The sequence below is a fragment of the Pinus tabuliformis genome, chromosome Q (genome assembly GCF_031772625.1).
Source record: "Pinus tabuliformis cultivar Carrire ecotype Pingquan chromosome Q, CPIR1, whole genome shotgun sequence".
In the NCBI taxonomy this organism is placed as follows: Eukaryota; Viridiplantae; Streptophyta; class Pinopsida; order Pinales; family Pinaceae; genus Pinus; species Pinus tabuliformis.
The window spans coordinates 1,056,050,997-1,056,065,868 of record NC_142296.1 but is presented as its reverse complement, the minus strand read 5'-3'; positions in this window follow the sequence as shown (position 1 = coordinate 1,056,065,868).

Genomic DNA, 14,872 nt, shown 5'->3' with positions numbered 1-14,872 from the left:
CAGTTTCTATGCCAACAGTGTTCTAGGATAATATCTACCTTCAATCTTAATATTTCTTTTTTTATTTCCTAAAGGTTCTATATTTAAGAGACTGCATAATCTAATAATTTTGCATTTTCCTGCTAGTCCTTGAGATAATACTGAAGGGTATTTCATCTCCATTCTTGGTGTTTACAGGCGCTTTAAAATATTACATTGCCATTATGATATATTGGGGATTTACATTTACAATTCCAATCTTCTTGTGCTTCTTTATGTATTGTCCATCCATGGAGTGATTGTTTTGCTCCAACTAATAAATTTCTTCTTCCAGTAGTTAAAAAAATAAAAATATCATTGTAAACTTGTCAGTCAAGTATAATTGTTTATTACCTTGGAAACTATGTAGGTGCTTGATAAGGATGGTGGATTTCTTTCAAAAGGTAACCTGGAAAGTGGTGCAAGTTGGGCAGTGGAATTGGGTCTTCAAACTATGAGGTGCCCTATCATAGTGGAGAATATGAGTCAGCCACGAGAATTTCTTATAGAGGTCAATTAATTTCTTGTATTAACATGGTTTTTATATTGCACTCAATAACTCATTTTTGTTATTTTCAAACATGGTTTAACGTTATCATGTTATCTTTTGTTGGTTTTCACCAATATTGTAGATGCTTTGTGAGGAGTGGGGGCTCTTCCTTGAAATAGCTGACATCATTTGAGGCTTGGGGCTTATGATTTTAAAGGGAGTCATGGAAGCTCACAGTGACACGATCTAGGCTCACTTTGTTGTTGAGGTAATGCCATGATTGCAAACAAGATAATTAACTCTTATACCTTTGATTCCATGTAAAGCTTCCTCTATTATTTGTGTTTGGTTGCTTTAGCAGACCATAGACTTCAAGGATTGGAATTTGGATTTATAATGAGAACATGGTATGCAATTTATTTTAAGTTTGTGTGTGTTTCTAGAGTTGGAGAAAAGTGCCAAACCAAACAAATTGCTATGGTTGATGCTTAATAACTAACGCTTAGAGATTGTTCTTGGGAATTTGATTGTGTAGGGTTGTAGATCATAAGATACTCTAGCTATCAACCTCTATATTTCACCATATGTTCTCTATGTTCTGGCATATAAAATTTTGAAGGCGTCTGATTTGTCATGTTGTGGAATTTGGTTGTTTCACAATATTTTTGCACACAGTAGTGGCTTCTTGGATTGGAAGTGAAACTCTAACGATGTAAAAATATTAATAATGTTCTAAGAACCACATAAATTTTAAAATCACAATTTTGATCTTTAGTGAGCCCTGGACATGCATGTTACTAAAGACTACTTGCACTTAGCAAGAGATGAGGTAAATCAATGAAATTGTTTTGGTAAACTTAGTACTCTCACTTGAAGGTGTACATTAGAATTAGAAAATTTTCCTAACCCACTTTGTCATTAGGACACCTGGAATTCACTGACACTCCATGACACACAGTCTTATTCATTCATTTCCATGCATTTTGACCTAGTTCTCCCTTGTGATTCCCTAACACTCCCCAACACTCCTCGACATGCATTGACATTGTCTAGAATTTGTTAACACACCTTTTCATTCCTTGGCATGCCCTCAAACTCCTTAGCTATCATGCCCTCACAACTACCCTTACCTTTTTTGCAACTTGCGAACCCAACCAAATCTTGCCTCGACTACAACAACTTGACCAAGTTACAGTTACTATGAATAGACTATTCTGTGTTCACCTAATAACTTCCTATAACTCATCTTAGGCTACTCATATCAAATCTCAAATCATACAACTTAACAAGTTACAAAGACAAGGCTCACATCCAACCGTGGTCATAAAACAACTAAGAAACATAGTTTACATCTTGACATGCCATAACACTTGGCACGTCTAACATTGGCACTATGTGGCACATGTTAAAATCCCCTGCATTCCTTGGCATGCTTTGGCACTCCCTAGCACATCCTAGCACTCCCTGATGCCTTTCACACCTAAAAATTGATGACACTCCTATTCACACTCTTATTCATTCATTTCCATGCATTTGAAACTAGTGCTCCCTCGTGTTTCCCTGGAACATGGCCCTAACACACACTAGAATGTGTTGGTGCCACACCTTGGCACGAGAAAAAACTTGGAATGCCTTATCACTTGGAATGTATTGGCATACCAAACATGCCTTGGAACTATCTAGAATGTGTTAGTACTTCATGGCATTCCCTAGAAAACCTTAGCACTCCCTAGTTGTCATACCCTCATAAACAGACTTACTTTTCTTGAGACTTGAGAACCCAACCAAGTCGATGGAAAAACAATGTTGCGCCCAACCCAAAGTATCCCTTTGTCTGAAACTACGTTGTCCAGGCCCTTATTGTAACCATAGGCTTGCCTTCGACAAGTCTTATTCTGACCTTATCCTAACATACTTTATCCTTGAGACACTTGGAATTCATTGACACTCCTTGGCATACACTCTTATTCACTCATTTCCATGCATTTTGACCTAGTTCTCCCTTGTGATGGTTTGGCACTCCCTAACACTCCTCAACATGAATTCACACTGTCTAGCATGTGTTAGCAACCCTTTTCATTCCTTGTAACACCTTGGCACTCCTTAGCTATCATGCCCTGATAGCTACCCTTACTTTTTTTTGGGACTTGGGAACCCAACCAAGTCTTGCCTCGACTACAACAACTTGACCAAGTTATGACTACTACAACTAGACTATGCCATGTTCACTTAAGAACTGACTACGACTCATCTTAGGCTATTGTGAATATTTTATTGGACCATTACAATGTTTTATAGTATTATACTTCCCTTTACGAAACCCCCTTTTTCTCTTATGGGATAATTTTTCTTGAGTGAAACTTCAAATGGTTGCTAATAATTTTTGTCAAGACCTTATATGAAATATTGCACAATGACACTAAATGACGCATATCAAAACCAATGAGATCCATTTATTTTGGTAATAGTGCAAGAAAGGATATGTTTATCACCTCATCTGCAGATGCCCCATTTATTATGATATTCAAGGGATGTTCTATTGTCTTTTCAAGATTTGGATGGGTCATTGTCTACATTATTTCAATACATATCTAGCTCTTTATATGATAGAGGTATTTAGATTTATTTATTACATAATTGAGAGAATAGCTGCATGGGTGGAGAAAAATTAATAAGAAAGAGTGTCCAAACTTACAAAGATAGCTTTCATTTTTTACTTTATGGCCATTCCACTATTTCCATCTATTTTGCTACTTTGAATATATTCTTGGACAAGTACAATGTCTTATAGGATTATACTTCCCTTTAGAAAATCCCATTTTCTCTTATGGGATTATTTATCTTGAGTGGAATTTTAAGTGGTTGCTAATGATTTTCATCCAGATATTATATGAAATGTTGCACAATGACACTGAATGACACTTATCAAAACCAACAGGATTCATTTATTTTTGGTTTAGTGCAAGAAAGGATGTGTTTAGGGGATGGAAATGAGGAAGATATCTACTCACCATTGGTTGATGCTATCTATAGAAGTGTCCCATGAAACCATTCGAGCTTCAACCCTTATATTGTTCCATGCTCTTTGATGCTTCCCATGGTTCTGCCTTGAAGATTGAAACCAACAACTTTTGGTTATCCTCATTCAAGATGACCCTTGTAATGTCCCCTATTTGGATAATTTGCAAAGCCTTGGTCTGAATTTCTCACAATATCTACACTTCATGTTGAGATCGAGCTTGTAGTGCTCTCCCATATAGTAGTAGATAATCAATAGATCACTCATAAAAAAAAGGCCTCTCTAGTCCTAATGCATAAGCAGTGAACCCTTGATACAAATATTTTGTTTTCTTAAAAAATCCAATTATGTCAATGTAGAACATTGTGTACATAAGATCAGATAAAATGATAGTATCCACATAAATTCTTTAAATAACCTCACATTAGCCATGAGTGTGAGATGGGGGTTGAATGTGCAACACTATTAAAGTTAAATCATGTTTAATTTCCTTTTACATCATGAGGTTGTTCTCCAGTAAGGTTGATGCATCATCACAAGGGAGCATGACACATCTTTGTGGGGGAGAGATTAAAGTTGTAACACAATTCAAGTGATATACACCTCCAACGTAAATGTCATTATCATATGCTTCTGTCACGTTGTTAGAGAGGTTATTTATAGACAATACATTCAGTTTACTTGGACTTCATCTTTTCATGGCCTCGACTCTAAGATGGATTTGTACTAGGTACACTTCATGCAAATGAGAGGGGGTGTTATTGTTTAACCCACATACACACCAAAGGATTGGATGTTTCTCTTAGATTCCCCTTGTTGTGTTTGAAGTGGGTTTACATTAGCATCAAGTTGAAACTAATCATCATGATCTTCCTCTTCTCAATAACATCTGCTAGATTTTCCATATACATGAGATAGAGTTAGAGGGTCACCTCATATGTAGAAGCCCCATTTATTATGAGATTCAAGGGACATTATATTGTCTCTATCAAGATTTGGATGGTTCATTGTGTACATTATTTCAATACATGTCTAGCTATTTTTATGAGGGGGGTCCTTGGATTTAGATCTTTATATATATAAGGCCTTATGTGCCATTCCCCATTTGAACTCTTTTAAGGGGGTCACCTCCTTCCATGTTGCCTTGCCTACTTAGGGAAAAAATTGACAAATCAAGATTAAAACTTATTCAACTATCAAATTGGTGAGGTCTCATACCTCATCTTGGCCCTCAATGGTACATATCTCTTCAAAGAGACTTTTGAGGATTTCCCATTGAAAATTGTAGGTTGGAAGTCATAGGACTTGTTACCCCGCATTATATATGGGCTTTTAGAGGAAATTTATAAATTTTCATTGTCATCTTAGCCTTTGGGATTATTTTCACATTTGATCATTTTCCAACTGAGGTATATACATCTATATGTAACTTACAGATTTATCATTGGTTTGATGATGCCTTTCCTTGGCTATCTAGGACCCTAGGTGTAGGAAGAGATTGCTTTAGCTACCACATTTAGCTTGATATGTATGATCCATGTGTATATGATATATTCAACATGTATTATTTTTGTTGTGATCACTTAAGAAATCTATTCTTACTCTTGATGCTTTGGCTATAAGTTCTAAGTTGGATTGTCCCATGCTGTTTCATAATTTTACTAAAAAAAGTGTGTCATCTTGATGGTTTGGGAATATACTTGGTGATTTGAATAGGTGCTACACATCAATATTATTGTACTCTTATTTCATTTTCCTCAGGTAACACCTTTATGGTTAGGCATTCATAGATTTGTGGCAATTATTTCCCCTTTTGTCATTTGTGATGAAAGAAAAGAAAAAATTGAAAGCTAAAATAATGAAAGATACACTAGTGTGATGTATCTAAGTTTAAACTCTAAGGTTGAAGTGAAAATTCATGTAAATGTTATATCTATGAGTCATTCAAAACTAATGAAAGCCTCATTCCCTAATTCCTAGATATAAGAAAAAGGTGAAGAAAGGAAAATAACGCCCAATGAATGGTAACCCATGATAATGAAACCCAAGATCTCAAAATGACAATTGCAACTATTTCTAATTGTTTCCTTTGAACACTAAATGAGTGGTGTGATGAAGGAGGTATCCCAAGTAGAAATCAGCGAGCCTAATATGAATTCCAAATTCTTGAAATATAATAGTGAGAAAGTGTGGCCTTTAGGTAACATCTTGGGCAATAAGCCACATTCTCTAGGTCAAAAGAACATCCTTGAATCCCATTTATTTCTATTTCTGCCAACATCAATCTAATAGAACAATGGTAAAACATAGTGTTTATGATATAAAATAAGTTTGGGTTGGAGAGCCATGTTGAATGCATGGAGGCTTGAAATTCCAAATGGAACGCAAGTGGGTAGATGTTTCATTTATCTTCAATGTTTATGTAATAAAATTGTGTTGTGAGGGATATAACACAAAGTAAAGGAGAGAGGATTAGATTAGGGTTGAACAAGAAATGAAGCACACAGGCATTGAGAAGAACACCTTGGAGTGAGGAGGAGCTTCCATTTCATTGACAGTTATTATGTTTACAAAGCTCATCAAATGCAGTGGCTCTAATGCGAAGGGTTAGACAAAATCCACATTAGGTGTGGGTGTGGATCAACACAACATCACAAATTTACTATTCCATTGATTATTCTCCAAAGATGGGCTAAGCGTCTTATAGTCTTGAGGGTTAGTTTCAGTAGCCATGAGTAGGATGTGAGATCTCCCTCCCCATTTTGGTGAGGTCAGAGGTTCAATTCCCTTGGTCTTCTAGGGGAAAGATGCTTGGAACTTGGGTAGTGATGGTCTACCTATGTTAACATCCATCAATGGTGGTGAAGTCTATGGAATTTTCCCATGCAAATATATATATATATATATATATATATATATCTATATATATATCTATATATATATATATATATATATATATATATATATATGTATGTATATATATATATATATATATATATATATATATATATATATATATATATATATATATATATATACATATATATATATATATATATATATATATATAACAAGGTCACACATAAGATGGGTGCTCTCCTTGTGGTTTCACCCCATCGACACAAGCGTTTATGTCACACAAGGCTCGACCTACTTTGTTGGAAGACTATTGTTGAAGGAAAAGCATAGGAACTTGGTGGAGAGGAAACAAACCTCCTTGTCATTGGAGGGTCATGTTTTGATCACATGAAGGACAAAAAATGCTTGTGGGAGTATTTGACATTATGATGCAATGTTAGAGGTCTCATTTGTATGAGAGCTCAATGACTTCTTATTGAGAGAATAGATGCATGCAATAGTGTAGGCATGACATACACACGACCAAATAACTTAATTGTGAAAAATCTAAGATATAATGTAATACGCACCCTTTATAAACAAAATAAATAATTAATTATTAATTTCAATATAAATATATTAAATTCTAATTTGATTTTCATTAAATCCTTAAATTTATCCACATATATTATTAATTACACCAGACACATTTTAAAATAAGATAAATTATCATATATGACTAGGCATATAAAAGTAATTTATCCCTAAAAAAAAAATTAAAAATTAGAATTTTATCCTTCCAAAAATAAAAATAATTTATGACTTAACTCCACCTCTATTTACAACATTTCACAACCATTATCTAACCATGTGTTACCTCGCATAATCGATAAAGGTGGGAAACAAAACATTTGAAAACCATTACCTGACCACTCATTACCTCCGTGCACAATCAGCTAAGAGACGGAAACAAAGTGGTTTCAAATTTAAAACACGAATTTTCGATCAGACCACCTCCACGCATAATCGATAAGGGTGGGAAACAAAACATTTGAAAACCACTGCGCATTCCCTCCATGGACAATTAGCTAATGGAGGGAAACAAAGTGGTTTCAAATTTAAAACACGACTTTTCTATGAGACCACCTCCACGCATAATCGATAAGGGTGGGAAACAAAACATTTGAAAACCACCATGCATTACCTCTGTGCACAATCAGCTAAGGGAGGGAAACAGAGTCGACGAAGAAGAAATACAGAGAGGCTTGGCTTCTCTCATTTCTTATCGTGATTGTAAAAGATGTTGTCATAGTTTTCGGCTCGTTACCGACAACCAACTTCTTACCCACAACCAGATTTTGAAATCAAACCCTGATACCATCTCCACAACCAGCTTCTGAAATTGGTTCAGCTCGTTACCCACAACCAACTTCTAAAATCAAACCCTCATACCATCTCCACAACCAGCTTCTGAAATCAGTTCGGCTCATTACCCACAACCAACTTCTGAAATCAAACCCTGATACCATCTCCACAACTAGCTTCTAAAATCAAACCTTGATACCATCTCCATATCTACCATTGCTTCACTCAATACATGACCTAGGAATAGGGCTTCTGTGGATGTATGCATCTACCTCTTTGGAGTTGAATTCATGAGAATGAGGGTGTGATTTAGAGGTTAGGGTTTATTTTTTCTTATCTACATGCAGGAACAAGACAAAATTACTAATCTCCTGTGATTTGGATGTGCTGCAAAATGAGGAGCCACATAGAGAAATTGTGGGCAATGTTAATTCCATTTCAAAAATTCATAAGATGATGTAGGATATGGGAGCCCACAATTTCTGTTTGAAGGACATTTTCAGGCCTAATCATGAGCGTACCATCAAGTTCTTTGGCGCTCTCATCAATTTCTGCTGCTACAGGTGAGTTGTACATCGTATGTTATGAGATCCTAGCAGGGAGCCTCTTAAGTTGTTTCTGGAAATGTCAGGCTTCCGAAGGAGTGAACAGTTATGCAAGGCAGTGGAACCTCTCCCCACAAGTGATTAGCCCCAACTGGAAAAAATTGAGCATGCTTAATTTGCTAATTTCTTGGGGTATTCTCACTGTCAACTGATTGTTGGAGGCTAAGATATTAACCAAGTTCGAACAATTGAACAGTCTCAGAGGAATGGAATCTGAAAGTTGATTGGCATGGATGGTAAGCATTTGTAATCTAGAGAGAAACCCGAGGCTTTCATGGATGGGTTCTGACATATGATTGCTATATAGTGCGAGAAGCGTAAGGTTAGAGAAGTTCCCCGAACTCGCAGGAATCTGTCCTGTCAATTTTTAATGAAGAGGGAAAGATTTTCTAAGGATGGAATGGATCCAAGACTAGATGGTATGCTTCCAGTTAGCAGGTTGTTTGAGAGTTCCAATCTAACCAGAAAGTTGCATCGAGAAAGACTGTGTGGAATGTGCTCCCAGATAAATTGTTTTTGTAGAGAAACAACACTTGTAGCTGAGAAAGTGCGCCAAATTCCTCCAGAATGGAACCTGTGATGCTGTTTTTATACACAACAATCTCAAGAAGGCTTTTGCAAGAGCTGAGAGTGGAAGGAATGGTGCCCATCAAGGCATTATTGAATAAATGCAGGTATTGTGGACTTTGGAGCCGCCATAGCTCCGAAGGTATGAAGCATTGGAGGTGATTATTTGACAGATCTAAGGCTTCTAACTCACTACACATTTCAAAGGAAGGAGGTATGTTTCCCGTGAGATAATTATTGTAAGCAACAAAAAATTCAATTTAACTAAATTGCCAATGTTCTCGGGGATCCTGCCCGTCAGATTATTGAATGAAAAACTTACAACGGTTGAAGATAAGGGGTAAGAATCAGCCATCCTTACCCTAAATGATTAACCCAACCATAAACTTCTAGCTTTCAGCAAATAGAAAATGCCTAACCAAATAAAAAATGAACGATATGGCAAGAAAACAAAGGTCAATATCGTTTTTATACGCCATAGAAATTATGCATTTTTAGCTATTTAATAGACAACTAAAAGCATGGTGCTAGGCATAAAACCCTTGGAAAGGCGATCCTAGTCGTGTTAAAGTACACTTGCATGAGTTTCAAAAGTACAGTCACTCTCTTGTTGCAAGAATTCATAATAACTCACGAACAATGTTTGTTAAACCAGTCTAACTTGTTTAGTTTTTCTATTAAGCTCCACGATATATATGTTATATAGATGATAATTTAATATATATGCATTTAAAAGGAAAACTCATTTTTCTAATTGAAGGTCATTCAGAATAGAAAGCCTCTGAAGTTATTTGTGTGGTGATTTGTGTGGTTTTTATATATAAGGGGGTGATTTGTGTGGTTTTTATATATATAAAAAGTGTGTCTCCCTATTTCATGTTTGATGGTTGAGGTACATGGAGAAGAGTTGACGAGGCCTTGAATAGACCAACCTCTTTTTCTTGCAGCACCTAGAGTGATTCTTGAATATTGTCTTGATGTATTCATAAGTTAGCTGGTAAATGTGGTAAATGTAGTTGGAAGAGAATGAATCTGAATAGAATGTGACACAAGGTTTAATGGAGTGTTATTTTGTTTGGAATAGAGGGTAATGGACTATAATGTATGACAAAGCTATGGATGTCGAAATAGAGATTTGAAAATCCAGTGCTGCCTACCCTGATCTTATTCCTTTTCCTTTATGCACATCTGCAAATCTGGAGACTCAACAACAAAGTTTCAAAAAAAGAGATACCTATGTAACATTGTCCTGAACTCAAAAAAAATATACCTATTTCTCTTGAAAAGATTTGTTTATTTCCGAAAGCAAAATGAAAAGAAGCTAACCATTACACAATTTAATTCAACATCCAAAATGAATGGTACCAGCAAAACCTACTTTAGCACTCACAGGTTTGTTATGGATGGATCCCCCTTGCTATTGTTGACAATGTAGTCAGTGAGAACCTTTGTATATGGCCTTGTGTAAATGATTTCATCAACATCAATCCCTGCTACATAATTGCCCATAGGGTTTCTAATGTTTTCCATTCCACTTTGCAAGCTTGACAGTCCAACCTCCTTTAGCGCTTTCAATATGGCAGGTACTTCATCTAGCATAACTCCACGAATCTGCCAATTATGCCAAGTTGTTATATCTGTGCATCCCTTTGCTCCATATTTTTCAATCATGCTTGCCAAAAATCAAGTTTGGAGACTGGTAGTCACTCCATTCAGAATCTTAAGTGTCATCATGAATCTCCCATCTTCAAAAACCAACAAAGAACCAAAAATCATTCAGCTCACAGTGATCAAATAACAAAAAAAACTCAAAACTTCAGGGGAAGGCATAGCCTAGAGGAATTGAATTAGGGCACCTACAATGATGCTTTCTTTAATGAAAGAGATCCAACCACTTCAGGCTCACATCTATATTGTATTTATTAACCTTCTCACTTTCAATTTCAGAAAAGGGCTTGTTTGCAGTTCTTCAATCTCATTATCCATGAAAAATTTCATGGGCTCCCTTTCTAACTTAATCTACACAGATTAATCATCTCCATGAATGAATACACTTGAATTATTTCATTAGACACTTCAACTATATATCCACGGTTGAAGTGCAAGACATTTTCCATAATTTCTAAACACAATTACATTAAGTGGAACTTTGAAATTGAAGTTCCTAAACACAATAATTACCTTAATCAGTTGAGCTTTGAATTTGAAAGACATTTTGCTGTAAATTAGCTGCTTTGGAAAATCCATAAAAAATTAGCTGCTTATGATCCATAAAAAATTAGCTGTTTGGAAAATCCTATTTCAAAAAATAAAAATGTTACAGAAATAATATGTTGTCCCAAACTCTTGCCTTTATATCCCATGCTATCACAACAATTAAAATGACAAAATAGATGGCGTATAGCATACAACATGATATTTTTCCAGAATCTTGAATTACATCATGGAAATGCTCTATGGCAATTGTTAAAAGAGAAAATAGAAGAGTCTAGTGTCCAAGCAAATGGTACTTGGATGGATCTATATATTGATGCCAAAGTTCTCATTTATTATTAAAAAAGGGTTGGGTTTGATCCAGGTATTTTGAAACAGACTCGTGAGTATTTAAGGAATCATTTGTATTCAAAGTCATTAATTCTAACAAAGGGATCTAGTGACCACAAAAGGAATCCAAGACAAAACTTTCCTTTGAAAGGAAAAATATTACAAACATGTACTCTGTTAATAATGGTGCTGAGTAATGCTTGACATTTGGAAATCAATCAACACCCTTGTTGAATCTAATGATCCATACCTTATACGACAATATGTTCCTTCTATGACCAAATCAAATTTCCAAAACCTGATTTTTGTATGAATATCTCTACATTATGCATCTTGTGGCCTAGATCTATCATTTTAAACATAATTTAAGGGTGAGGATTCAGATCGAGGAGATCAGATCTGTGATTCTCACTGCATATCAATGATTGGTTAATGGTTCTTGGTTCTTGGACAGTTTATTTGATCTTGCAAATCTGTGACTGATTTCTTCTAGTACAGCCACATAGTTGCTCCAACACTTTGGTCATGTCATTACTATCATCAGAATTGAGGCCATCAAATTTGGCTACGAATTTGAGATGCAACACTGGACTTGGACATACATCGAAAGCTCGACCTTTTTCTATTTGAAGCCTCACAGCTCTTGACATAGGTGGATCTGCTACATGATTGTGTGTCAGTAATCTGTAGAGAACATTTACCTTGGATATCCTAGAATTTGTTCTTTCAAGCTACAATTATTTTTCACATCCTTGTTTTGCTATGAACACGTTTTGCTGCATCAGGTATGGTCATTGCTTATGACTTTTTTGCGAGTGGAAAGTGTGTTTGAAGGTGAGGTAGAGGTGGCCTGAGTAGAGTAACATCAAAATAATTGTGCTGAATTTATGTTGATTCCAGATTCTAGAAATATCTTGAAATTTGACTATCAAGAGATCAAATAATTGACCCCTCTCTCTTATTCTTCAGATTTAAGGATATTCTCAGAATCTGTAATAAGCATAAGGATGCCCAAAAATTTACATGTAATTCAGTCATATATTAATTATTAATTTACAAAATTCTTGTACAGAGTTTGTACAAATTTTGGATTAATGAATTTGGTATATTTTATTCCCAATTTTATGAGTTCAATGTCTCTACATTAATGTGCCAACGTATGGTGTTAATTGCATAATACATATTATCCATTCAACCTATCAATTATAAGAAAAATTGGGTCGAATCGCATCCAAATGGAAGTGCAGCATTAAAGTATTGTGTTTTATGGAATAGGGAAAAGGAATTATGTTCGAGGTCAAGTTTGGGGGAACTTTTCTCTGTACAACGAGCGATTCATCTAAATTGATGATGTAAATTCTACCTAGTTCATCATTTATATGGAACCAATGGTGAAGCCTCTCTCCAACACATCACTCACCTAAAATTGAGTTCAACGTTGATGTATATCGACTTGATTCATTGAAACAAAAGTAGAAATTAGTATCCAATGAGTATATACAATTGTAATTGAGGATGAAGTCTGTATAGGAATTTGTGTTGATTGGAATTGATGGTAAAATCAGCTTAGTAGGTTATAGACACAAAACCATGGTTGTAGCATGTGTGCATCAAATCTTCACAGACTATGATTGTAGAGCTATAGAAATTGGTTGTAGAGACAAATGATTGCTGGTTCAAAGGTTATAAAAAAATTGCAGGCCAAACACCAAATCTCTCTATCACAAAGATGAGTTGGCTCTCAATTCTTGTGGTCATGGGCTTGAAATTTTATTCCTCATGGAATGAGATATAAAACCCTCTTGCCATATGTTATAAAGAATACAAAACCTATCAAATTTGGAATTGGCCTTCTATCCTTTATCTAGAAATAATGAATCAATGATTGATCCTTACAATGTAGATGGGTTTGAGAAGTAGAGTGCAATCAATTATCTCAATACAAATCTAGTGTGGTTTTCGAACCTGAACTCAGTCTTCATAGAAGACAAAATCTGACATGACTTCTAGAATTTATTGAAACTATTACTAATGTGTAATGGTTTTCATTGAATGAACTCATCGAAGCATTTTTAAGGCTCCACATTCTTGCATTGAAATAAATCTAATTGCACTTTCTAAACCAAATTCTCAACGACTGGATCTATATCTCTATTCATTACTTCACTGTGCAATCATATGGGTTGAGGTGCGTTCAAATCTCACAGATATGTCTAGATATCAATGATATACTCACTTCCTAATCCAAATGAGCTCAATATACATGAAAATCAATGTGATGCTAATTGGCCCAACACCAAACATTTGCATAATGTTTGAATTGTTTTAATGCTTGGTTGTAATTGGGAAAGTATATAATGCATTCAAGAAATTGCACTGCCACAAATGTTTGAACTCTGGCATACAACATCTATAGCCATTCAATATGTCTAGTAAGATAACTGCACCCTCATAGTTTGAAGTCATTTTGATTTTCATGGCTCAAAAGTAACTCCAAGTTTATTAGGCATCCACGTTCTAGTTGGCACTTGGGAGGGTACCTACTACTGATAATCTTTTATCTGCATGGTTTATTCATTGTGCCTAATGGGTGGTTTTGTAATCACTTATTAATCCCTAAATGTCCACTTGGCTTTGAATATTCACCAATCAATAATGGGTTGACAGTGAATTAATTTGGTGTTTGACCAAAAATTAAAATATATTTTTCAATTTATACATTATAAAAAAAATTAATTTACTTTTTGAAAATATTTTTATTTTATTTCTCGAAATGGCTTGAATATTATTTTGTAATCACTACAATCCTAATAAAGGTGCAAATTGCAGTTACCACACTTTCCATGGATCGTTTGAATCATATTGATTTACATATTTATTATGAAGTTTTATTTTATTAAGTGTGGGGGTGTTTTAATTGACGTTGTGAGAACCCTGTACGAAGAATTCTTGAATTAACTGGGCATTTCCTACGCAATTTGGGTCATTTCAATCAATCAAAGAGATGGTTTGATAAGACAATTGATTTCAAAAATACCCTTTCTATGTCAGGAACTCTTTCACAACATCCTACGCCTGATGCTCCAGTTGTGCCACTGCATGCGGAGAATGGCGCCACCATTAAATTAAATCAAATAGATGTCATTTAATCCGGTAAAAGAGCATATGGTAGATGTTATAGGGAGATGAAATGGGTAGAAGAAACTAGAAAGTGAACTAATTAAAAAAGAATGCCTATTGACATAAATATTGCAAAACAAAAGGAATAATTTAAGAAGTGTTTTATTTTTTTCTCATATTAATTTCTGAAAGAGCACTAATCTAAACATGATCATGATCATTTCAATATTTAGTTGGATTTCCATATGTAACAATGTGGTTTTTTGATCCAACATTCAAACTATTAATATATGAACATACAAAATT